At 48.6% G+C, this 23,982-nt stretch overlaps 1 pseudogene; it reads right to left on the bottom strand.

Moving 5' to 3' along the window:
• Positions 1-11,639: 11,639 nt before the first annotated feature.
• On the bottom strand, positions 11,640-20,690 carry LOC123147416 (F-box protein At2g23160-like; annotated as a pseudogene).
• Positions 20,691-23,982: the final 3,292 nt, after the last annotated feature.

Below are 23,982 nucleotides of genomic sequence, written 5' to 3'. Positions count from 1 at the left end.
CCCACCTGGTGGCCCAGCAGAATCGGCCCAGCCCACCACTGCAGCCCCTCCGTCGTCTTCCTCCCCTCGCCCCGAAGCAGCTGCGTGCCCGGCGCGCAGGCGAGCCGCGCCAGCTCCTCCTTGCCTGGCCCTGGCTACCCCCCTCGTCGCCCTGGTCGCCTTCCGCGACGCCACGACACCCCCGACCCCCTCTCACTCCCTCCCTGTCGGCTCCTCTCTCCCCTGCCGCTCTCTCTCTCTCGCAGCCCCGAGCACGCCTCTCGCCGCCGTCAACCGTATCTGTAGCCACCGCGCACGCCTCGCCTCCTCGAGTCGTCCATCGCCTCTGCTACCTCGAGCGGCTCCTCTCCGGCGAATCTCGCGAGCCCGGAGGCACCGAAGCAACGCAATCGCCATCTTCTTCACCGCCGGTCGCCGGACCTCTCCGTCGTCGATTCGCTGCAGCCAGGCCGTCCCCGAGCCTCCCGTGCTGATCTCCAGGACCGCCGTAAGATCTTCTCCGTTTCCCCTCCTCGCTCGTGCTCTATTCCGCTCCATAGCCGCCGCCCGCAAGTGCCCGTGAGCTCCGGCCGCCGCGTTTGTCGCCGTCGTCGCTGCGACGGGCCAACGTCACGGCTGAGTACCCGGTCGACCTCCTTCTTCTAGTAGCTACCGCCTGTGTGCTCCGTTTGCTCGGAAGCGAGCTGCAGCCCGCGCCTGCATCTAGCCGAACTCCGGCCGCCGCCGCAAGCTCCGCTCCGGCGAGTGCTGACCACCCCGCGTCCTTCCGTCGCCTCCTCCGGATGCGCACGAGCGCTAGGAACCCACAGAGCCTCTCCGCGCGGCGTTTGGTCGCCGGAGGGCGAAACCCGAGCCGTTCGGCCGTCGCTGACCTCGCCGGCGGTTTAACTCCGGCCGTGCCGACGTGGCAGTGTCAATAGCGGCTAATGGCGCCACTAATTAACCCGTCCAGTGACAATGACACCTGGGCCCCAGGCCCTAATTAATCCAGGTTTTATTTCTGTTTAAGATAGTTTAATAAAGCGGGACCCACCAGTCAGAGTTGACTGTGCTGACGCGTCAGTTGACCCGACCCCACATGTCAGTGTCACTAACAACACCGGGTCACTGATCAGTGGACCCCACTGGTCAGGTTTGACCTGGTCAACTGCAGTTGACCTGCTGACGTCACACCGACGTCATGCTGACGCAGTAAAGCTTTTCTGGAGTTTAAAATAAATCAGAAATGATTTATTAATTCCAGAAAATTGTATAAACTTCTAAAATTCATAGAAATTCAACCGTAACTCCAAATGAAATAATTTATATATGAAAAATTATCAGAAAAATTCAAGGAATCCATCTGTACCATTTTCATGCATGTTAGAACAATGTTTGTCCTCTGTTTGGACAAAACAAATTAATGGCATTTAAATAATCACATATGGAGTTGGAATTTGAATCTTGTATTCAAACCAACTTCATTTAACTTGTTGCTAGTGCATTAGCCCAAAACACATTCATATTTGCCATGTCATAGCATGCATCATATTGTGCATTGCATTGATTGTGTTTCTTCTTGTTTGCCGGTGTTGTTCCCTCCCGGTAGACGTTGTTCCGACGTTGTGATCGTTGACACTGATGAAGACTCAATGCTATCTTCAGAAGTGCCAGGCAAGCAAAACCCCCTTGTTCATTCCGATAAAATCCCACTCTCTCGCTCCTGCTCTCTTTTACTGCATTAGGACAACAACGACATATTTGTTACTTGCTGCGGTAGCTGAACCCCTTTATCCTTTGCATGACCTGTCATTGCCACAGTAAATAGATGAAACCCACTAGCATGAGTAGGAGTTGTTTGAGCCCTGATGTGCCTACTCATTCATGCTTGTTTGTCATGCCTGCTACTGCTTAGAGTTGAGTCAGGTCTGATTCATCGGGGATGAATCAGAGGTGTGTGAACATGTCCTACTGTGTGTGAGCTAAGTGTGTGAACACGATTTGGTAAAGGTAGCGGTGAGAGGCCATGTAGGAGTACATGGTGGGTTGTCTCATTGCAGCCGTCCTCAGGAACTGAGTTCTGTGTTTGTGATCCATGACCAGTTACTACCACACATTGGGTTCCGGTAACTCGACCCCTCTCGACTTATTAATCAACATGATCTCTGTCCAGGAGTTGCAACTAGTTTCTGGTGTTTGTAGGTAGTGTTAGTAGTCTACCAAGTGGCACCCGGTACAGGTGGGCTTGGGACAGACTAGGCACAGTGGCACGGTGTACCAAGTGGCACCCGGATGGTGGGCTTGGGAACCCTGCTCACATCGTTTGGGGCCGTGAGCGACACCCCGGCCGGATCTCCTTGCGGATGGAACCCGAATAGGCGATAAACCTGGACTAGAGACTTGTTCGGTTAGTCAGGTCGTGGCCGACTCCCTCGCCCGGCTTCCGCTTGAAGGTTGCCGAGGTACATGACGTGTACAGGGCGATAAGTGGCGAAAGCGTGTGTGAAGAAGTACACCCCTGCAGGGTTATCATTATCTATTCGAATAGCCGGATTCCTCGGATATGGAAACTTGGACCCCTTGTACAGTTCATAGACAAGTGAAAGTGGATACTCTAAAATACGCAAGATAAGCGTGAGTGCTATGGATGGCGTTCTCGTAGGGAGACGGGAGCGGATCCATAGTGGTGTATTGATATGGTGAATATGTGGACTCGTGTGCGCCACCTCAAAAGAGTTACTTGCAGTCGTAGTTCAGGATAGCCACCGAGTCAAAGCTGGCTTGCTGCAGTTAAACTCCACCATCCCCTTTGTTGATAATGATGCATATGTAGTTAGATCTGATGTAAGTCTTGCTGGGTACATTTGTACTCACGTTGCCTTAATTTATGTTTTTGCAGAGAGACTTCAGTCTCGCTAGTAGTTCCTCGTGGACTTCGACGTTTAGCTTGTTACCTCAGCTACGATCTTGTGCCCTCGGCAGGATCTGGTAGATAGTCAGGCTTCTCAGCCTTTTTCATTTATAGATGTCTGTACTCAGACATGTTAAGCTTCCGCATGTGCTTTGACTTGTATGCTCTGATTGTTGGGTCATGAGACCCATGATTGTAATATCTCGCTCCTCGGAGCCTATTGAATAATACTTGAGTCGTAGAGTCATTTTGTGATGCCATGTTGTATTGCACATATCGAGCATATTGTGTGTATGTTATTGAAATGCTTGGTATGTGTGGGATCTGACTATCTAGTTGTTTATCCTTAGTAGCCTCTCTTACCGGGAAATGTCTCCTAGTGTTTCCACCGAGCCATGGTAGCTTGCTACTGCTCCGGAACACTTAGGCTGGCCGGCATGTGTCCTTCTTCGTTCCTGTGTCTGTCCCTTCGGGGAAATGTCACGCGATGAATACCGGAGTCCTGTTAGCCCGCTACAGCCCGGTTCACCGGAGTCCTGCTAGCCCAGTGCTACAGCCTGGATTCACTCGCTGATGACCGACACGTTCGATGCTGGGTCATGGATGCCTGTCCCTGTAAGTTTGTGCCACTTTGGGTTTACGACTAGCCATGTCAGCCCGGGCTCCTTATCATATGGATGCTAGCGACACTATCATATACGTGTGCCAAAAGACGCAAACGGTCCCGGGCAAAGGTAAGGCGACACCCGTGGGAATACCGTGCGTGAGGCCGCAAAGTGATATGAGGTGTTACATGCTAGATCGATGTGGCATTGAGTCGGGGTCCTGACAGCGTTGGTATCAGAGCTTGACTGCCTGTAGGATTACCAAGCCAACTGGTCGAAGTTGAGTCTAGAAATTCTTAGTTATATAAGGGAATTGATTGTGGGATGGAATGTAAGGCTCTTTTTACTCCTTATACCTTATGCCCTTCTGATCTGAGTTATCTTATCTTTCCTACGGGGTTAAGGAACTAGGCCTTCTCTTCTTTCTATCAGGATCACGTGTTACTAATCCGTAGACTTATAGGATTGTTGGATTTAAGCTTGAGTTCAGTTTCTACTACTTTCGTACGTTAATTGTTGATCTCGAAACCTTGATATTGTGCTTCCGAGTGGTTATGCCACCATTTTTGTGAATGTCTCAATTCTTTTCTGAGCATTTACAGCCATTATGCTGTCCGAGTCATCCCAGGTTTCTAAACAGTCTGATGCATTTGCAAATCCCTTCTTCCCGTTCCCGATGTCCTTTTGGTCAAATTAATCACACAAATTAGTGAGTTGAGGTACTTTATTGCCTCGACATATATGTTGGAGCTATTATTATGACCCTAGGTGTTTTAGGGAGTCACCTAGTAATCTAGCAACGTTTTGTGTTCCCAGTGTGAAGATTCTGGCCATCATTCTCGAAAGCATCTCGTGATGCTACTTAGGAGTAGGTATTCTATTCCTGGGTTCTTGAGCCCGAGATTCACCCTACATACTTCATGTTGATAGTGTTTGCTAGTCCCTTTAGGATACTAGTATCCTTTGCGATAGTCCTCAAGGTCTGTGGTACTCCCTTCTTCCAAATACTATGAACCGTTTATGGCAGAAGTTCTTTGAACGAAAAGATCACAACCAGAGCTCTTGATGAGTTCTCGATTCTATGTTGTGACTCTGCCAGTTCAATCTTTCTGCATGGGTTATCCGGAAGAAATTATGTTGAACCTGGTTCGACATACTAATCTATGCATCCACAACTCATAAAGTTATATGTTCTTTGAGTTGCCCCTTTTAGTTGTCTACTGACCTCGTCTATCAATTGATAGTCAAGAGTATGCGTGCGTTCGTTTATCGATGCCTATTACTCTTGTGGTCCGTCAAGCCATTCTATCGCGGAATGACTAGGAGAAACAAACTCCAGTACCTCTTCCATATCAGGATTGGGTCAAAGAAGTTGTGCTCCACAGAACAAATGCTAATCCAGCTTTTGTTCTGCTCTACCTTGGAGTATTACCATCTTATATCGGGATTGTTATAGGAATTGCACACCATCCTATGAACTCTTGGTACAGTGATACTTCTTGCCATCATTGTTCATTCCTCGGTTCCTGTGTTATTGTAACCGGAATGCCGACAAATGAGTCATGGCGTGTGAAATCAATACTGCTAGCAACTCCATTGCTTGGTAGTTAAATGGACGATAACCTCATTCTTAGCATGTTGATTATTGAATCGTCACCCTAAGGTTGATTGTGCTACCTAGTCCTTATTTCTGGTGCACTCTCCGATCAGTGAGTTAGGATAGTGCCAATCCTTGCTTATTTGATCATATCCTCTCGCCCTGAAAAGCAAGATTGTTCTCGAGCTTAGTAACATACCGGTGGTTTGTGATTTTCCGTATATCTTCTCGGAAGTATTACCAGGTTGTCACCTGACCGCTATGTTGAGTTCGTGATCAAGATGGTTTCCTGTAAACCACCCCTTCTCCAAGAGTCTGTGTTGGATACCCCTGAGCTAGATGGTTAAGCTGAACAGCAACTTGGAGAGTTGGAAGATAAAAGCTTGCCTAACTTAGTTCATTTTCCAAAAGGGATATCTTGTGTTGTGTGAGTTGAAGAAAGATGATATCTTCAGTCGATTGGTCCTCGTGATCAGTTGTTGGGATCTATTCCTTATCCAAACTTTGATTTGAGTTGGGTTAATTCCTCAAGCCAAATCAGAACCAACGATGTTCCATAATTGTGTCCTTACTGCGGTGGATGTTCCTTCCGAGCATAGGACCATTAACATCTTTTGGCTGACCAATGCTATCACCGTGTTCACTTAATGTGAATTCCATCTATATGGAAAGCCTAGATGGGTCGTCGTTGAGCCCATTGACAACATTATCATCTTGATGCCACGATTTCATGTGAACATCTAAGTTAGTGTTGAACTTGTGTAAGCATTTCTTCGTGTTTCGTTATGAAGCATATGTTTGGGGAATGAAAGAAGCGACTTTCTCTGATTCTTGCATTTGGTGCAGTTGCCACTTTGAGTTCGAGAAAGATTGTTTTTGTTTCCTCTGGTACCATCCCAAGTCTCATCATGGTGCGAAGATGCTATGTTGACAGGCTCCTGTTCCATATGTATATCCTAGCACACTAGGCCACTGATTGACTTGTTCAAGGAAAAGAAGTCTATGCTTGGGATCTAATCCATGGACTTGCGTAAAGACTTCGATATCCTCGATGATGGTTCCCCACCTGAACTCGGTAGTGTTAATTATAAGACTACTACGTGGCCATGCTTGTCTCGGACAACGTGTTCATATGTTTGTAGCAGAACCAGCTCATGTTTTGGAGCTTGCTATCGTAATTCATTTCCCGAGAATCTCGCAACGTCATCTCGTCGATTTGTGTTGCAAACTTTCATTTTTCTTTCTATACTTGATGAGTCTGGAATATCCTGACACCAACCAGATCTGAATCTCAGGCAGATGTGATGGTTGGAACATTTCCCAAGAACTATAATATTGGTCTCTCGATAACCGGCAAGGTGGATGTCGTGGCCAACACACCCATCCGGTAGACCTATTATTATAGTATCTTGTTTGAGGAAGTTGGCCACCTCCCCATAAGGACTTCGTAGGATTTACCCCCTAGCTATGCCTTATGATTTTAGTGTTTCCGAAGTACGACCTTTACCTGATGTTCTAGATACCAGACCATTTCAAGGAATGGGATACGCTAGTACATCAAGGAGAACATTAGAAGCGGAGTGCTAAATGTCCCTCGGTCGATCATCCAGATTTCGTCCCCTTGGCCTCGCTAAGGTGAAATCTGGGAAGGTCTTATCTTCTTTTGCATCTGCATCGTCCATCGCTATTCATCATGGTAGTATGTTGTGTTGTCAGCACCCTTGTCATGGATGTTGGTAAAACCTTGATGATTATGGAAATGCTCAAGTTCTTGAGAGCACGCACAAGCGCTAGGTGTTATCATCGACACTAATTGGGATGCTCTCAGTTTCCTCGGCAATGCTATGACCTTTTCAAACAGTGAATTCACTCTCTATTGTTGGGTTCTTCCCTAGTTACCAGAATCATTCCCAGCATTTGCATTCTGTTCCCAGCTTGCACCACCAATGTGCCATTCTACCATGGGTCTCTTCCATTTCCGGTGGTAAGCAAGTTCATCCATTACGTTGTCTTCAACAAGGTAATCCACATCATCCAAGTTCGAGTATGCCATTCTACCGAACCCCTCCAAATGATCGATTATGATTTGCCTTAAGCTGGTATAAAGAGTTTCAATGATCTCTATATCAAAGGTAATTCTTTTTCCACTTAAGGGGATATTTCTACGAGTCACCATCCCTAAGGTGCCTCGTTGTGGTATCATGGCAATTCAACTCCTCGCTACGTTGACAACCGATCACCACATTCTAAGTCTGGAATTGTTGTCTACCTAGTGAACCTCGTCATCTGCTCCACTCCATCCCTCTAGAGGTATGCTTCGTCTCTCAGCTCGAGAGATGTTGCTATGTCACATTCCGGGAGTTAATCCTGAGTTGTTCGACCTTCGAGAAGATTGATCCTTCTAGAGCTTTCCTTTCCTCTTCTTGTCATGATTAGCTGGAGTTCTCAGAGCAAGACGACAAGACAAAGATGGTGTTCAAATCAACGTTCATTTGAAGTGCACCCTGGATCATGAAGATTATACTAGTTTGCGTTCCCCCTTCATCTTACCCTACGCTTGAATCTCGGGACGAGATTTTTGTTTAGTGGGGGTGAGTTGTCACATCCCTAGCTGCTGGTAGTGCTCTAAGCTAGCTTCATGTTTGCATCATGTCTAAATTTCTGAAACTTGAACTGAGGAATTTTGGAAGCCTCAAAAACCCTAAATAAAAGAAGGGCAAAAACCCTAAAATCTCATTCATTGCTCCAAAATGCTCTCCTTAGATGTTTAATATTTTTGGCAAGGGTTTTGATCCAAACCAAAAATAATGAACATTTTAAAAGGATTTATTTTTGGGACTTTGAATTTAAATCATTATTTATTTGCATTTGGGCATTTAAATACTATAAAATATTTTAAATGCTCAAATAATCCCAAACTGAAATGTTTACTGTAGGATATATTTCTAGCAGTGGTCATGAGCAGTTGCATGATTTTTGGGATTGATTTAGTATTTTTAATAAAGCCACAAAGCTGCAGAAAAAAAATAGAAAACAATAAGTAAAAGACAGAGCAGAGAAAACTTACCCGACGCTTACCTGAGGCCCACCCACCTGGTGGCCCAGCAGAATCGGCCCAGCCCAACACCGCAGCTCTCTCTGTCGTCTTCCTCCCCCTCGCCCCGAAGCTGCTCGGTGGCGAGCGCCGACGCCGCCCCGGCCACCTCCTGCTTCCCCTGGCCACCTCCTGCTGCCCCCTCATCGCCCTGGACTTCCTCCGCGACGCCACGACACCCCCGACCCCCTCTCACTCCCTCCCTGTCGGCTCATCTCTCCCCTGCCGCTCTCTCTCTCTCGCAGCCCCGAGCACGCCTCTCGCCGCCGTCAACCGTATCTGTAGCCACCGCGCACGCCTCGCCTCCTCGAGTCGTCCATCGCCTCTGCTACCTCGAGCGGCTCCTCTCCGGCGAATCTCGCGAGCCCGGAGGCACCGAAGCAACGCAGTCGCCATCTTCTTCACCGCTGGTCGCCGGACCTTTCCGTCGTCGATTCGCTGCAGCCAGGCCGTCCCCGAGCCTCCCGTGCTGATCTCCAGGACCGCCGTAAGATCTTCTCCGTTTCCCCTCCTTGCTCGTGCTCTATTCCGCTCCATAGCCGCCGCCCGCAAGTGCCCGTGAGCTCCGGCCGCCGCGTTTGTCGCCGTCGTCGCTGCGACGGGCCAACGTCACGGCTGAGTACCCGGTCGACCTCCTTCTTCTAGTAGCTACCGCCTGTGTGCTCCGTTGGCTCGAAAGCGAGCTGCAGCCCGCGCCTGCATCTAGCCGAACTCTGGCCGCCGCCGCAAGCTCCGCTCCGGCGAGTGCTGACCACCCCGCGTCCTTCTGTCGCCTCCTCCGGATGTGCACGAGCGCTAGGAACCCACAGAGCCTCTCCGCGCGGCGTTTGGTCGCTGGAGGGCGAAACCCGAGCCGTTCGGCCGTCGCTGACCTCGCCGGCGGTTTAACTCCGGCCGTGCCGATGTGGCAGTGTCAATAGCGGCTAATGGCGCCACTAATTAACCGCCCCCTAAGCCGAAGGGCCGGACCCGCCGGAGAGCAGCCACCGCCACCCGATGTCGAGGGAGACGGATGAGATGGCAGATATGCCGCCGCCGCAACCATGGGAGGCCATCAGGGAGGTCTTCCCGCGCCGAGCTCCGCCGTCCAGCCGCAAGGGCCCGACTGGACGGGGGTGCCCACCACCACCGCTGCCGCGCCGCCCCTCCACCAGAGAGCCGCGGCGAGAGGGGCCGCCCGCGACCCGGTCACACACGACCCGCAGCGCCAGGGGAGGCTCGCCGGAGCTGCCGATAAGCAACCGCCGCCAAAACCCGCCCGCGGGCCTGCACCACCACGCGCCTTGCCGCCCATCACGCAGCCGCCACGCCACCGTCGTCGGCCCCCGCTGGAGCGCCGCTGCGCCGCCGCGCCCGACAACCAGCGCCGCGTCCCGGCACGCGAGATCCGGCCCGCGCCGAGATCCCCGCGCGAGGAGATGAGGGGGACCCCGCCGCCGCCGGCGATGACCGGGCTTCGCCCGCTCGTGCCCCTCGGCGGCGGCGAGGGGGGGGGAGAGGAGGAGGGGAGGAGAGGCGGCGGCGCTAGGGTTTCCTCCCGGACGCTCGCGGGAGTGTCGCGGGAGGAGGGGCTAGTTCTTCCGAAAAGTTGACTTGTAAAGCATGCATTAAATTTTACATTGGTACCTGTAATCCGAATTTGGGGCCTTGTATACAAAAATGGAGGGAGTATGTAAATTGGCAGTTTGGCATCACCGCAAAGAAAAGTAGATTTTTTTTTAAATTTTTTTTTTGAGGAAAAGGGTTTACCCCAGTATAGAGTACAATACAGCAGTATATGTCAGTACTTTGTTGATTTCACCTGAGTGTATTTTCACCTGGGTATATTTAGTTGAAAGAAATGTGATGAAATGTTTGACAGAGTACTCTGTTGTACAAGTAGTAGTGAAACTGGAATGTAGTAGACCATATGTCAGTACTGAAGAATATAGTATATCGTAAAGTGTTATTATTACTTAATACCTCTCTTTTGATTCATAATATGCGTGAGATCATCCTCTACTTGTGAGGACGCATTGTTCACCGCCGGGGTGGGAAATGTATGTAGCTGTCCGAAACTGAGTACCTGCCAAGTGCAGAGTATGATGAACTGTTGGATAGGTTCAGGCTAAGATTCATTCAGACAAAGAAAATTACCAACCTACCAAGCAGGAAAGGAAGCTTCTTCCAGTAATAAGGAGTATATTCAAGTCAAGTCAACCTACCAAGCAGGAAAGGAAGGAAGATGCAACAAAAGAATATCTAATATCATCTTCAGCCAAAGCAAAGCTTCACTGAAGGACAACTGAAGCGCATATGCCAACGTCGGTTGACGAAACAGAACATATATATGCAGCTAGCGGTCCAGGAAAAACAATGCCTTTCTTTCTTTTCTTTTTCTATTTTATTTATCCTCACTGATGAATGCTGGCAAACACACGCGCACAGCCGTCTTATTACTGTCAAGACCAACTCGACACCAAGCAGGCGGCTACCGGAGAGAGCCCCAGCCCCAGGTGCACCACGCCGACCTAGATCCGACGGCACCATGCCGCGGAGACCCGCTGCCATCCATGTTGAATATGCAACACCGCTCCACCTTTTGACCCCTCCAGGCAACACTAGCTCCAAAATTATGCCCTCGGCGGGGAGAACAGCGCCGAAGGTGCTGTCATCGTCCGATCAGGGAGGCTCGGATTTAGGGATTCCTCTCCAACATCCCGAGTGTGGTGACACAACCTGCAATGGCGATGCCTGGACAAGGAAACGACGCTGGAGACGATGTCATCATCCATCATTACTTTAGTCGACATGATTTTCACCGGCAGTCGTGCCACCCCGATCTCGTCACAAACTGGATCACCAGCTCGCATACTAGCCACGCTGTCGACGAATCTGGACCACCTGGAGGTTGGACCACATCGTGACGCCGTAGCCCGTGACGTTGACACAGCTCACGCTGCATGCCCAGATCCAGTACAGACCAGTACATGCGTGTCCCGCCGCCGCTGAATGGTCAGGCAGCGCGCAACCATGGCCGACGCCCCAAGCAGCCACCAAGGCCCACCATGGCCCTGTCTACACCAGATCTGGGGCGAGGCCTAGCCAGTCCCCAACACCACACGCCAGGGCCCTCCGCAACCCGTACAAGCGCTCGAACTCGGCCAGGCTCCGCGCGCCCTAGACACAGAGCATATATATGCAGCTAGAGGTCCAGGATGAATGCTGCCAAACACAATACAGTCGTCTTATTACTGTCGAGACTCAAGACCAATTTGACACCAAACAGTGAACCGGCATGCAAATCCTGGCAGAAGCACACTTTACATGCAAATTGTGTTAAGCCCATAACTGGGAACACCCCATTGCTTCTCCTCTGACCTGACATGAATATGTTTTTTTAAAAGACATGAATATGTTGACGGAAGAGCCGATTCTTGAAGGAAGCACAAAGGTGGTTTCAAGGTAAAAGAACTACTGTCCATTTGCGTCTGCTAATGACTCTGAGAACAGAGGAACATAGGGTAGAAGACGTCGTGTGTTGCTCTTCTCAAGATTAAGGATATATCCAACTTTCTGATGTCGCATATCATATGCTACCAAGGTATCACCTCCACATGAGAACAAGAAAATGGTGTCGCAATCTGGATGGATCTCAACCGCCATGTACGCCTGCCCTGTCATGCTCATAAGTTTATTGAAGCTGGCAGTATGCTTCAGGACCAATTCTTTACTATGGCAATCCTCAAGACACCAGAGTTCTAACCGAGAGATTTGGTTGTTATTATCGAAATAAGCTACAGCCTAGTGTAAGCACCCCTGCGACGATCCAACCGTATGGCAGACTAATGGTTTTCCACACTTTGCCCTCCATGTCCACCCCCAGCAACAGATGATGACTGTCATTGCGTTTAAGGCTGCCCATCAGGTAGAGCATGCCGCCAACAAAGATGCATCTACTCCGAAAGAATAGCTTAGCTTTCTCAACCATCTCACTATCCCTATGAGTCCAGACTCCGGTCCGCTAAGGAGCAAGTGGTGAAGATATTGCTCGGCCACTCACACGATAGAGTAAATTGCAAAAAACCACCACAATTGGGTCAAAGTTTTCAATGCTTCAGAAAAAAAAACACCAGAAAACATGCATTTTGGTGGGTGCTTGATGACATTTGCATAATTGGGGTGGTTTTTTGCAATTTACTCCACACGATAACAGTAATAATGAAAATGTCATGGTGCTCCCTATAAATGGCATGGGGGGGATCGGTAAGACCACACTTGCTCAACACATGGGGGCATCGGTAAAATCACATGGCGGGGGGGGGGGGGGGGGGGATCGGCATGAAGCGTCATTTTGAGTTGGTCTTATGGGTTTGTGCCTCTGACAAGTTCACTGTTGAAGAAATCATCCGATTTGTAATAGAAGTGGCCACCATGCCGCCTCCCGTGGCCTACTCATTCTCGGAGTAATCTCCGGTGGACATGAGGTCCACGAGAAAATGGTGGCGCCATGGCTATCAACGTCCCACTGGGTCGCCTGATGGTTCGTCGGCGGCGCGTACTGCGTTGTTCTCCTCCGTGTTCACCTACAATTGCGCTTTCGTGGAGGCCGCTTCCTGGCGAGCCGTGTCTTGAGCGCGGATGGCATCGTAGATGACATGCTGCTCTGCGAGGAAGTTTGGGTTCATCACGGCCATCGCCACGAGGGCCCTGGCTCGCGCGATCGCCGTCAATCTGACTCAACGCGAGCCTATGTTGCTCCAGCGCCCGCTCTAACACCGACGTACACGCCGGCAGAGGCTTCCCCTCTGCCATGGCGGCGTTGTAGTGCGCCTGTGCCATGGTGTAGCCGGAGTGCACAGGAGGCGCGGGAGCTGGGGTGTTGTCATCGGAGCCCTTCTTCATCGTGGTGTCGTCCTCGTCGTCGTCGTAGACCTCGAGGGAGATGGCCAGCAAGCCGGCCTCGATCTGCCTGGCAAGGCGGTTCTACCAGGCGTCGGCAAGGGCGGCCACCCCCTGCTTCATCTCCGGGGAAAGTCTGTCCCACAAGGCTTCACCGTCTGCAGTCATGGTGGATGTGGTGCAAGGGAGGAGAATGTGGAGCTGATGTGTTGTGCTGTGGAGATAGCCAGGTGTGGCCGCCCTTAAATAGCAGATTCCGGTGAAGCCAGACTTCAATGCGAGACATCGGAGTTGATTTCTCGGCCGGTCAGCCTGCTTAATGGCGACATACAGAAGGACGAGGAACTGGCGTTGTAGATATCCATCCCATCTCATCCAGTCACGAGTCTCTGGCATTGAACAGGCACGGGCGGCGCCCTCGGCTGACGAGCCGCTTCAATATCAGCGCCAGTGGGAGGTCGCGTCCGCTCTTCAATGGGGAGCGGCCGCTCCACAACGGCATGAATGCGGGGAGCTGGCGTCGAAGGGGGGACGCGCGCAAAAGGGGGAGGGTTTTTAATGGGCCAGGGCGGTCAGAATTGGGCGAAGTAGCGTTCTGAACTCCCGCAAAGCTCCCCCACATATGTCTCCAGACCGCGCCGCGGACCGATACAGGACCGTATTGGATGGCTTCTGCAGTCCAAACCACGCTGTCTGGATGGTTACGAGAGGTTTGCGTGTCCGCCATACCGAGCTTATAATTGCAAGCAGCGGTAGCTCTCCTGTCACAAATTGCACCTTAAAAAATTATACAGTTTGTGTAGTTGGTTGCCGTGACATGATGTCGTTCCATCCACTAGTCACATCACCAAAGTCTTCTCTTGGCCGATACTCTACAAAATCTATGGCAATTGCATGGTAAGATAACACAATATGAACGAGTCAACAAGGGACCCTCTTATTTGAGTCTAACTTTTAATTATCAATTTTGTCAGCAAAAATTTGAGCTATGTACCATGAAAATTATACCACTAAAAATCCTTTGAAATACGAATCCAATGCTATATGACACAAGTTGATCTTATCGGTATGATATAAATAAATCTATGTAAAGAAAAAAGACTTGATACAAGCTACGGTGTCTACGTACCCAACTTCTAATTTTGTACTCCCTCCGTTCTAAAATAAGTGTTTCAACAGTTATGACGCCCTTGTCCTATTATCATTTTGTAATCTAAAACGGCCGGCAGCAGCTTCATATATTGAAGAGATAACAAACAAACAACTCGTAATTATTTTAAGCAATACAAAAACAAGTGGCCACATGACAGCCTCTGCAATCATGTGAGCACCCACATGACAGACTCGTTGTATCATATTCTCAACCCTAAGACTCCACATCCGGAGAGACACCCACTCCCGGGATCAACACCGTATCGGAGCGCCGATTGATTTGAGCCACCCACCGTCGGCGACCGCCTGAGATGGGTTTGTTAAACATCGTATTCTATATGTATATACACAGCAGTTGTATAAACCGTGTGTATCACGTTATAGGCGTGTGTGTAGCTGTTGTGGTTGTTAGCCAGGTAAGATCGATCTCTCTTGACATTGTAGTTATCCTGTAGATAGATGAGATCGATCCTAACCTCCTCTCTCTGTAATCTCTTTGGCCTTGTGCCTATTTAACACGCACGTGTCCCTGCCTCGAGGCATACGCTTAACCTAGTTTTTATATGGTATACAGAGCCCTTTCTTTTCATCTCATCTAGCTATGTCAAGCTCCTCCTCTGTCGTAGCCATGGCCGCACCCTCCATTGCTTCTCTTGGACACACCATAACCTAGAAGCTCACCTGCGAGAACACTAGTAGAAAACGAAGCTTTATTACCGGTTCGTAAGGGCCTTTAGTGCCGGTTCTGCAATCGACACTAAAGGGTGGAGACTAAAGCCCCCCTCCCTCCTTTAGTACCGGTTCGGCACGAACCGCCACTAAAGGCCCAACACGTGGCGTGAGCTCGCGCCGTGGTATGGGGGACCTTTAGTACCGGTTGGTAACACCAACCGGTACTAGAGGGTTTTTTTTTGAAAATTTTGAAAAAAATGATTTTTTTTATTTTTAATTTTTTGAATTATTTGATGATTTAGTCTCTAATCACCCCTCTTAACTGCTCAAGTGTGGATCACTCATTTCAAATCGTCTAACTTCCCGGCCGATCACCCATCCTCTCACTTTCCCAGCCTAAGGACGCTTAACTTCAGAGTTCTATTCCCCCTACTTTCCAAGTCTGCACTTGTTGTTTTCATGACAAATGTAAGCTGTCAATCCTATTAACGCTCAGGAGTTTAGCTTGAGAATTAGGTCACACGTTTCACCGTTTGAATTTGAAACTATTATTCTAAAAAACAGTAATTATTTACTAAACACTAATATTTCTTGAATAGGTAGTTTGACCATAGTTTGACCAGATTTGACCCAAATTCAAAAAACTGGAATAATTATTTAGTAACACTAATATTCTTGAATAATTATTTAGTAACAGTAATATTTCTTGAATAAGTAGTTTGACCACAGTTTGGCCAAAATTCAAAAAATTGAAATTTGAGCATATCTTTCTTTGCTTTTAGAATTTGAGGATTCTAAAAAATTGCAAATAGGCCGTAGGCTCTTAAAATCGGATGCGGATTTTCGTGCTGAACATTTTGATATATTATACGTTTTTTCAACATCATATGCAAAATTTATAGCCGTTTTACTTTTTCATAATACTTGTTTTGCAAAACATGTTCAAATTTAAGTTTTTTAATTTTCCTAACTAGTAGATGTAGTAATATAACTACATCTCAAAGAATTTTATTTTTTGAATTTTTTATCATTCTTTTTTCAAAACTGAAATGGCGATACACAGGGGGGGCGTTTGAAAATTGCCCTATAGTCCCGGTTTGTGTCTCCAACCGGGACTATAGATCAGACCCCTTTAGTCCCGGTTCGTGACACGAACAGGTACTGAAGGTTAGCCCTTTAGTACCGGTTTGCGCCACGAACCAGGACTAAAGGGGCTCATGGGGCCCCGGCCTGGCGCCAAACTGCCACCACCCCTTTAGTACCGGTTCGTGACACAAACCAGTACTACAGGAGCGGCCACAGATGATCCTGACTCCAATCCACGTGTGGATTCGGGCGGGAGGATCTCCTCGGGATCTACCGCGTCAGGCGCGTCAGGTGCAGGCGGATCAGCTGCGGGATCCGCGCCTGCCTCTGGTTCACTGAACGACCTCACGATGGGGTCAGGTGGGCCACCTACACGTGGGTATGGTCGGGCGCTGGACGCATCGGCTCAGCGGGCTGCTCCCGCGGTCGGGCTAGGCGGGTCCCTCGCACGAGGCCTTGGTCGGACGCCGCCACAAGAGGGTGCAGTTGGGCCCTCTGCGCGTGGCCCAAGCGGGGTCACGTCCTCCGACGCGTCTCCGGATGCGCCAACTGGAAGCGTGGTAGAGGAGGCAGGCCGCGCCGGCATATCTCTATAGGAGTTGCACCCCAGCGGATCTTCTACGCCTGCTGGATCCGATGTGTCAACTACTTCAAACCGGCTTCAACAACAACTTTCTCGTCCGGCTTCGCCGCCTCCTGCACGCTCCCGCACCATATCGCAGAGTGGTATCATTAAGCCCAAACTTCACAATGATGGTTGTGTGCGTTGGGGTTCCTTTTGTGCCACAGGTGAACCGCAAAGTGTGAGTGAAGCCCTTGGTGAACCGTGGTGGAAGGAGGCCATGGATGAGGAGTTTGCTGCACTTATGAAAAACAAAACTTGGCATCTCGTTCCACCAACTAGAGGGAGGAACATCATTGACAGTAGATGGGTCTACAAAGTAAAAAAGAAAATTTGATGGTACTGTTGACAGGTAGAAGGCACGTCTAGTAGCCAAAGGGTTCAAGCAAAGGTATGGAATTGATTACGAGGACACATTTAGTCCTGTAGTGAAGGCTGCTACTATTCGGTTAATCCTTTCAGTTGCACTGTCTAGAAACGGGTGCATTCATCAGCTAGATGTAAAGAACGCGTTCTTGTATGGTTTTCTAGAAGAGGAAATGTTTATGAGACAACCTCCTGGGTACGAAAACTTAAAATTTCCATGTCATGTTTGCAAGCTTGATAAGGCAGTGTATGGACTGAAACAAGCACCTAGAGCCTGGTACTCACGCCTGTCATTAAAATTGCAGTCACTAGGTTTCCTTCCCTCTAAGGGTGAATCATCATTGTTCTTTTACCATCGTCATGGAATTACTATCTTTATGCTCATTTATGTTGATGATATTGTTGTTACAAATTCATCATCTAAAGCAGTTGAGGCCCTTCTCGAGGATTTGCATAAGGAGTTTGCTCTCACAAATTTGGGTATTCTCCATTTCTCTCTCAGGATTGAGATAAAAGTTGTGCCAAATGGTATTGTGCTTTCACAAGGGAAGTGGGAAAGTTGTGGTAGCTCCCGGGACTCTAGACACCCCGTTATCAGGCCATTGAATCCCATGGAGATCCGTGCTATAGTTTGACATGAATAAGACGATTTGCAGCATTAGTCAGCTGTGGCAGCCTGTTTAACTCATTTAGTACCGGTGCAAGCTGTAAGTATAAGCACTAGTAGTCACTTCGCACTAGGTCGTAGCCTGTATGGACAGGGTCGATAGGTCATGTCGCTGTAGTCACATGGCTACTGTTTTCCTTTTTGGCACGCAGCGACTGCCCGAGTGCATCCTCCCGTAGCAGCTGTGGGTGGCAGGGCACTGTACGCATGTGAATAGTTGATGTCAGAGGAGTCTGAGCGGCGCCATTATTTTAACTGATAATTGTATCTATTATCCTTGTTCGTGCATCTTTAGGTGGTGTTAGGTTCTTTATAACTTTTTCTAGTCCCAACTAAAAAGTCCTTAATTCCTAAAAAATTCTTTCTTGTTTGTTTTTAGAGACTAAAAAGTCCTTAGTCCCTTTCTAGAGGTTATTCAATGACCATGTGGCCCTTAGTATATAAAAAAAAATTAAACAACATCATAGGATGGCGGGTCAATGGGTGCATGGAGGGGCACTGTTGAAAAAATCTCAAAAAGACTCTCCTTAAAAGTTTTCTTTATTTAGTCCCAGATGCCTAGCTTAGTCCCTAAAAAATTCCTCCCGTTAGTAAAAAAGTCTCTAAAAGGGATTTTTCTAATCCCGTTTGGTAAAACACCCCCTTACTGCTCAGTAATCCCAACTAGTACTACTAGTTTTTATGGACGTGTAGATAAGTTTGCTACCTGTAGTTTACCGTGACTAATAGGTAAAAGATGCCACAAAGTTGGCAGAATGGCAGAGCACTGTTTGCACGTGAAGAGAAAATTTTATGCCAAACAATATGTATCCCGGATGTGCGAACGTGCTGCCACAGATGCTTCTGTTACTACATGTAGACCTACAAATCAAAACAAGATGGCAGACCAGGGTACAGATCGCGAGGCAAGACAAGAACAAAGAACGGACGAGATAGTAGGGTGTACCGACCTCCGAGAGCAGAAAAGTCAGTCTCAAGATCTTAGGGTTACGTCGTCTGATAACCTCGCCATGGAAACAAAAGAAAAGCTGATCAACCAGCAGCCGCAGGAAGACCTTAGGGTTACGGCTGGGAAAACACTAGTGGCATTACTATTCAAGATACGAACTATCTCGGTGGTGTTTATAATGAGCGAATACAATCACATTGTTGATCAAGTCACTGAAATACTTGATGCTAAGAACAAGGCCATGTACAGAACAATAGCTGCTGAGATCTTGGAGAATTTTTGTACTCTACATACAATGGACGAGAATCATGTGAAGAACAACTTGCTGCCAAAGGTAACATCTGTTTATGTAACTCTAACATCTGAAGCAACACAATACTGTCACTAGCCAGTTAAAAGAATACAATATTGTGTTATATTTCTAATGTTTCCTGATTGTTTTTTTCATTTGAATCACCTTCTAAGCCTTTGGATAAACATCAAACCATCCTCATCTCACGTCAATCCATGCATAACATACAGAAAAAAAACATGCTGTTCCAAAATTTTGCACGTCTCCGGTATATATATTTTTGTATTTGTGCATTTTTAAGGCTTCGATTTTAGGCTCACTAATATGCAATTTTAAGTGTGTGATATTTATGAAAGTTTCAGGCACATGAGGATTAGCACGTGTAAGCCTAAATACTAAAATCATACATTGAAACATATTAATCGGATAATTCTAGATTTCAAACCTTTACCATTATCATGGGTGAAGTGATATGAAGTTTAACTCACCTTGTTGTTGCAGGTGCTGGCAGAAGTTTTAACCAGTAAAAAGAAGCCGCCATCTGAAGCACCGGAAAGGCAGGTATCCGAAGCATCAGGAGATATTGAGAAAAATCCGCTTCAAGATGACGAAGAAAATCAACATGTGGAACCTAATGGCCAAGTCAATCCATCTGAGCAACATGAGACACAGACTGCTATGATGGAATTGAAGGAAGCATTGTTATCCCTTACTTCGGTGATATTTGATAAGCTGATGATCAATGCAGAGGATTTTGACGATGTGGCTCGAAAGGTTGCCCCAGGAGAAGGGGAATTTGTGGCCAAGCTCAAGACTATAGTACAAGAGAACTGCGTGGCCACAGCTAATAGCCTAAGAATCGTCAAGCTCTGCGGTCAGATTGCAGTCACAATGATGAAGCGCAGCCAATTCTGAAGGCACCAGAGTTGTAACCGAGAGATTTGGTTGTTATCGTCGTAGGAAGCCATGGCGTAGTGTAAGCACCCCTGCGACGATCCAATCGTACCAAATCTCCGGCCGTATGGTAGACTGATGGTCTTCCACACTTTGCCCTCCATGTCGTTGATGACCATCGTTGCGTATAAGGCCGCCCATCAGGTAGAGCATGCCGCCAACAAAGGTGCATCTACTCTGAAAGAATAGCTTAACTTTCTCAGCCATATCACTATCCCTATGAGTCCAGGCTCTGGTCTGCGACAAGTAGATGTTCACTCCTGTGATGTAAGGTTCCTGAAAGGTCTGCTCAAAGTGAAGAACGTGGAAATGGGATAATGCGGCCGGATTGAAAGCCAGACCTGTGGTACAGCTATGTATGTTGGCCTGCCGCGGCTTTGGGGGCAGCTCCACCCAGCTCCGGGTGATGGGATTGCACACGACAAAACAGAAATCATCCTCTTTCATCAAGGGGGTCATGTTGTTGTTTTTCCTGGAGCGGCGGTAGAGAAGGAGGCCATTGCAGGCGTTCACCTGGATGATGCCCTCGTCCTTGTCATGGTCGTGCAGGTAAGGGAGGGAGGGGTCGAACAGGGCTGCTGCACCGTGGCCGGAGACGCTGGCGAAGTGGTGGCCACGGCGCCACGCCAGCTGTTGCCCACAGTCATGTAGAGGAAGCCAGCGAGGGTTTGGGGCAGCTTGTTGCGGTTGGCGGGGTCGGCGATGAGGTCGCGCCATGGCACGGAGACGCACTTGAAGCGGTGGACGGACCTGACCGGGAGGCGAGACAGGATCTCCAGGATGAGGTCGTCAGTGAAGAGGCTGGCCGCCGTCGCCCCGGGATGGTCATCCAGCAGCCTCGGCTTGGTGTTCCGCACCATGGAGCTGAATCTGGAGTGGTGGGATGGGGAGAAGAAATCATGGATCTGCAAACGGGATGTGGAGAGGAAGATCGTCGATCTGGGTGCTACATTGTGGGTACCTGGACGATCGTCGATCTGTAGATGGAGAAAGAGGAGATCGTCGATCTGGCTAAGGAAAATCGATCCGCCGGCGGCGGCGCTTCGGAACTCGCGGAATAATCAAGGAGGGTATGCTGGTCGATCCAAACCTGTTTTGGAAAAACGAGACCTTGAATTCTGCCAAAGGGTCCTTGCAAAATATGTATACCCCTTGTAATATCTTACCGCACAATCGATATACAGCTCCCCGCAAATGTTTTTAGACATTTTTACACCATGACATGTGTCCCGATAGTATACATCCCTTATGTTTTTCATAAAACACCCTCAAACTAAAATCTAGATTAATATTGGGTCATTGCCTGTCGCCACACACCTTGTCTCTGGTCGCCGGCGCTTGCCCTCCGTCGAGGCAGTGGCCGGCGCTCGGTGTGAGGGTGATTCACCGCGGGTGGCGTGCACCACAACAAACGCGGCTGAGCCCTTGCCCACGCCCGAGGCCGAGCTAGCTATATTATAGAAGATACTGGATGAACTCAATTGTATTCATTGGAGTTGTGTACAATGTTTACAAGAGGTGTCGTGGGTGACAAGCCAACTAATCTTATCAAATCTCTAGAAGTTAAAATATACTCCCTCTGTAAACTAATATAAGAGCGTTTAGAATACTAAAGTAGTGATCTAAACGCTCTTATATTAGTTTACAGAGGGAGTACATCGCTAGAGATAGGAGAGAGATCAATTTTGGAAGATATACAAAGATATGTCGTCTTCAACACCCCGCCGCAATTTGAGCGTTTGCGTCGGCGATGCAAAGACTGGAACGGAACTCTTGAAATGCAGCAGTTGGCAACCTGTTTGTCATAATGTCAGCGAACCACTGGGGGTGTGGGTACATGAAGTACATGCAGCACATCCAACTGAATTTTCTTGCGCACAAAGTGATCATCCAACGCAATGTGTTTGATGCCCTTATATTGCACCGGGTTAGCAGCGAGGTAGGTTCCCGAAACATTGTCACGTAAAACCACCATAGCCTTGGGAATGGGGACTTGAAGCTCACCTGAAGATGACGCAACTAACATGTCTCAGTTACAATGTTGGCCACCACATGACACTCAACCTCAACACCCGAGCGGGATAAGGGGTCACTCATCATGTCAACTTTGAGCCAGGTGGACCGGGTAGAGGACCCCGTGGCGGTTCACTAAGGGGTCGTGTTGAGAAGGCCCATGATGCATAGAAGGAAGGCTCCCGAAGACTTGGCGCATACTTCAAGGTATCTAGTCCTCTATAACACATGTATCTTTTGAATAATTTATTACTAATAAAGACGGTTGTGTGCATGTTCAATCAATGCAGAGGCCACGGGTTATTCTCCTTTTGACATTCTCTCTGTGGAGGAAAATCCTAGACGCGCGGAAGATTACGGGCCTTCCACACGGTACTCAGTGCTAATTAATCTCAACCCTCCCCCCTTTTCATGGGGGTTGGCCCCGCCTCCCTTCTAACCTCGAACCAAAAACTGCCACATAATCACAGCCCGTTGAATCCGTAAAACCTTGCTCGTGCACTGTGCACGTTCACCTCGTCATGGATAAGACCATCTTAATCTTCTTCTTCTTGGGTGTTAGATGCATCGGTGCTAGTAATGGTACAACTCTTTGGTGGTGGAACCCTTAGATTTTAGGGGGCCTGATGTCACACAACCGAAAAAATGAAAAATACAAGGGGGGGGGAAACGTGCCAACCCAAAGCCGACAGAAAGACAACAAGGTCGGCTCTGAGTTCTAGATGCGCGCATCCAAGAAAAATATTCGGACAGAAATCAGTATGCTGCATGAGCATGAGCATGACCTAGCTAGCAAGGCACACAACTGAAGTCTAATCTTTTTTAGTTCCAATTGCAAATCCACCATCGACTCGCAACTAGAGAGCGACATTTTTTGTCCCGGTGGCGAGTCCATAACCTCACAACTGGAGCCCGACCTTTTTTTATAGTTGATAGTCCCAACTTCGACTCATAACTGGGATAAGCTTTGTTTTTCCCAGTTGCAAGTCTAGCGTCGACCCGCAACTGGGCCCAACCTTTTTTGTCCCAGTTGCAAGTCAACCCTTGACTCGTAACTGGGGCCCAACACTTTTTTTCCTAGTTGCAAGTCCACCCTCAACTCGCAAGTGGGGTGGTTTTTTCTTCTAGTTATAAGTCCATCCTTGACTCACAGTTGGGCCCCGACATTTTTTTGTCCCAGTTGCAAGTCCACTATGGACTCACAATCATAGTTTGTTGCAAGTCCCGACCATAGTTTGTTGTTGTTGTCCTAGTAGAAAGTCCACCATCGATTCGAAATTGGGATGTGTTTTTTTTCATAATCTCAGTTCAAGTCCACCCTCGACTCGCAACTCGTATCACTGTTTTATATACTTGTCTCAGTTATAAGTTCACCCTCGACTTGCAACTAGGTACTTAGTTTGTTTTATCCAGTTGTAAGCCCACCATTGACTCGTAATTGGGCCTGTGTTTCTGTCTTTCATCCTAATTGCAAGTCCATGCTTAAATCACAACTAGAATCATAGTTTTTATCCCAGTTGCAAGTCGACTGTCGGGGGGATAGACCCCGGGCGGGGGCTATAAGCAAAAAAGGGTGGGGAGCATGGGTCGGTCGGTTCAGGGGCACTCTCGAGATTTCATTTCATTTCCCTTCCCTCTCCTCCTGGCTCAGGAGTATCGCGATGCACGGATCAAACGGGGGGCGGGGATATTCTCGAGGGCGGGTGCCCTCAGGCTCGGAAGAAAGAAATTTGATGAGGCGAAATTCGAAAATGTGGGATGGACTGGCTCGTGGCCTCGGAGAATAAGAATGACCACATGGAGGTTTTCAAATGGTTATTGGGACAAACCATTTGGACCAAGTCTAGAAGCATCTGGTAACCAGTTTTTTCCAAGTGGGGCTCAAATGACTACATCCAAGTGAACGAACTCGAGGAGGATTTTAGCCTGGAAGACAAAGTCGATAAAAAAGCCTAATCATCCACCCGAGTGCCGCACCTGCGAGGACTAGAAAACCCTAACCTAAACTACTAACCGGAGCAAAGGCACCGGGATTCCCCTCCCCACCGCCGGCCACCGGAGTCCACGGGCTCACCGGCGAAGCCTGGAAGGGGCAGTTGCACTGGCCGTTCTGCGAGCCCGTTCCCAAGCAGTCGGCCGCCG

Source organism: Triticum aestivum, chromosome 7A (assembly GCF_018294505.1).
Source record: "Triticum aestivum cultivar Chinese Spring chromosome 7A, IWGSC CS RefSeq v2.1, whole genome shotgun sequence".
NCBI lineage: Eukaryota > Viridiplantae > Streptophyta > Magnoliopsida > Poales > Poaceae > Triticum > Triticum aestivum.
This window is presented reverse-complemented; position numbering and strand designations above follow the sequence as displayed.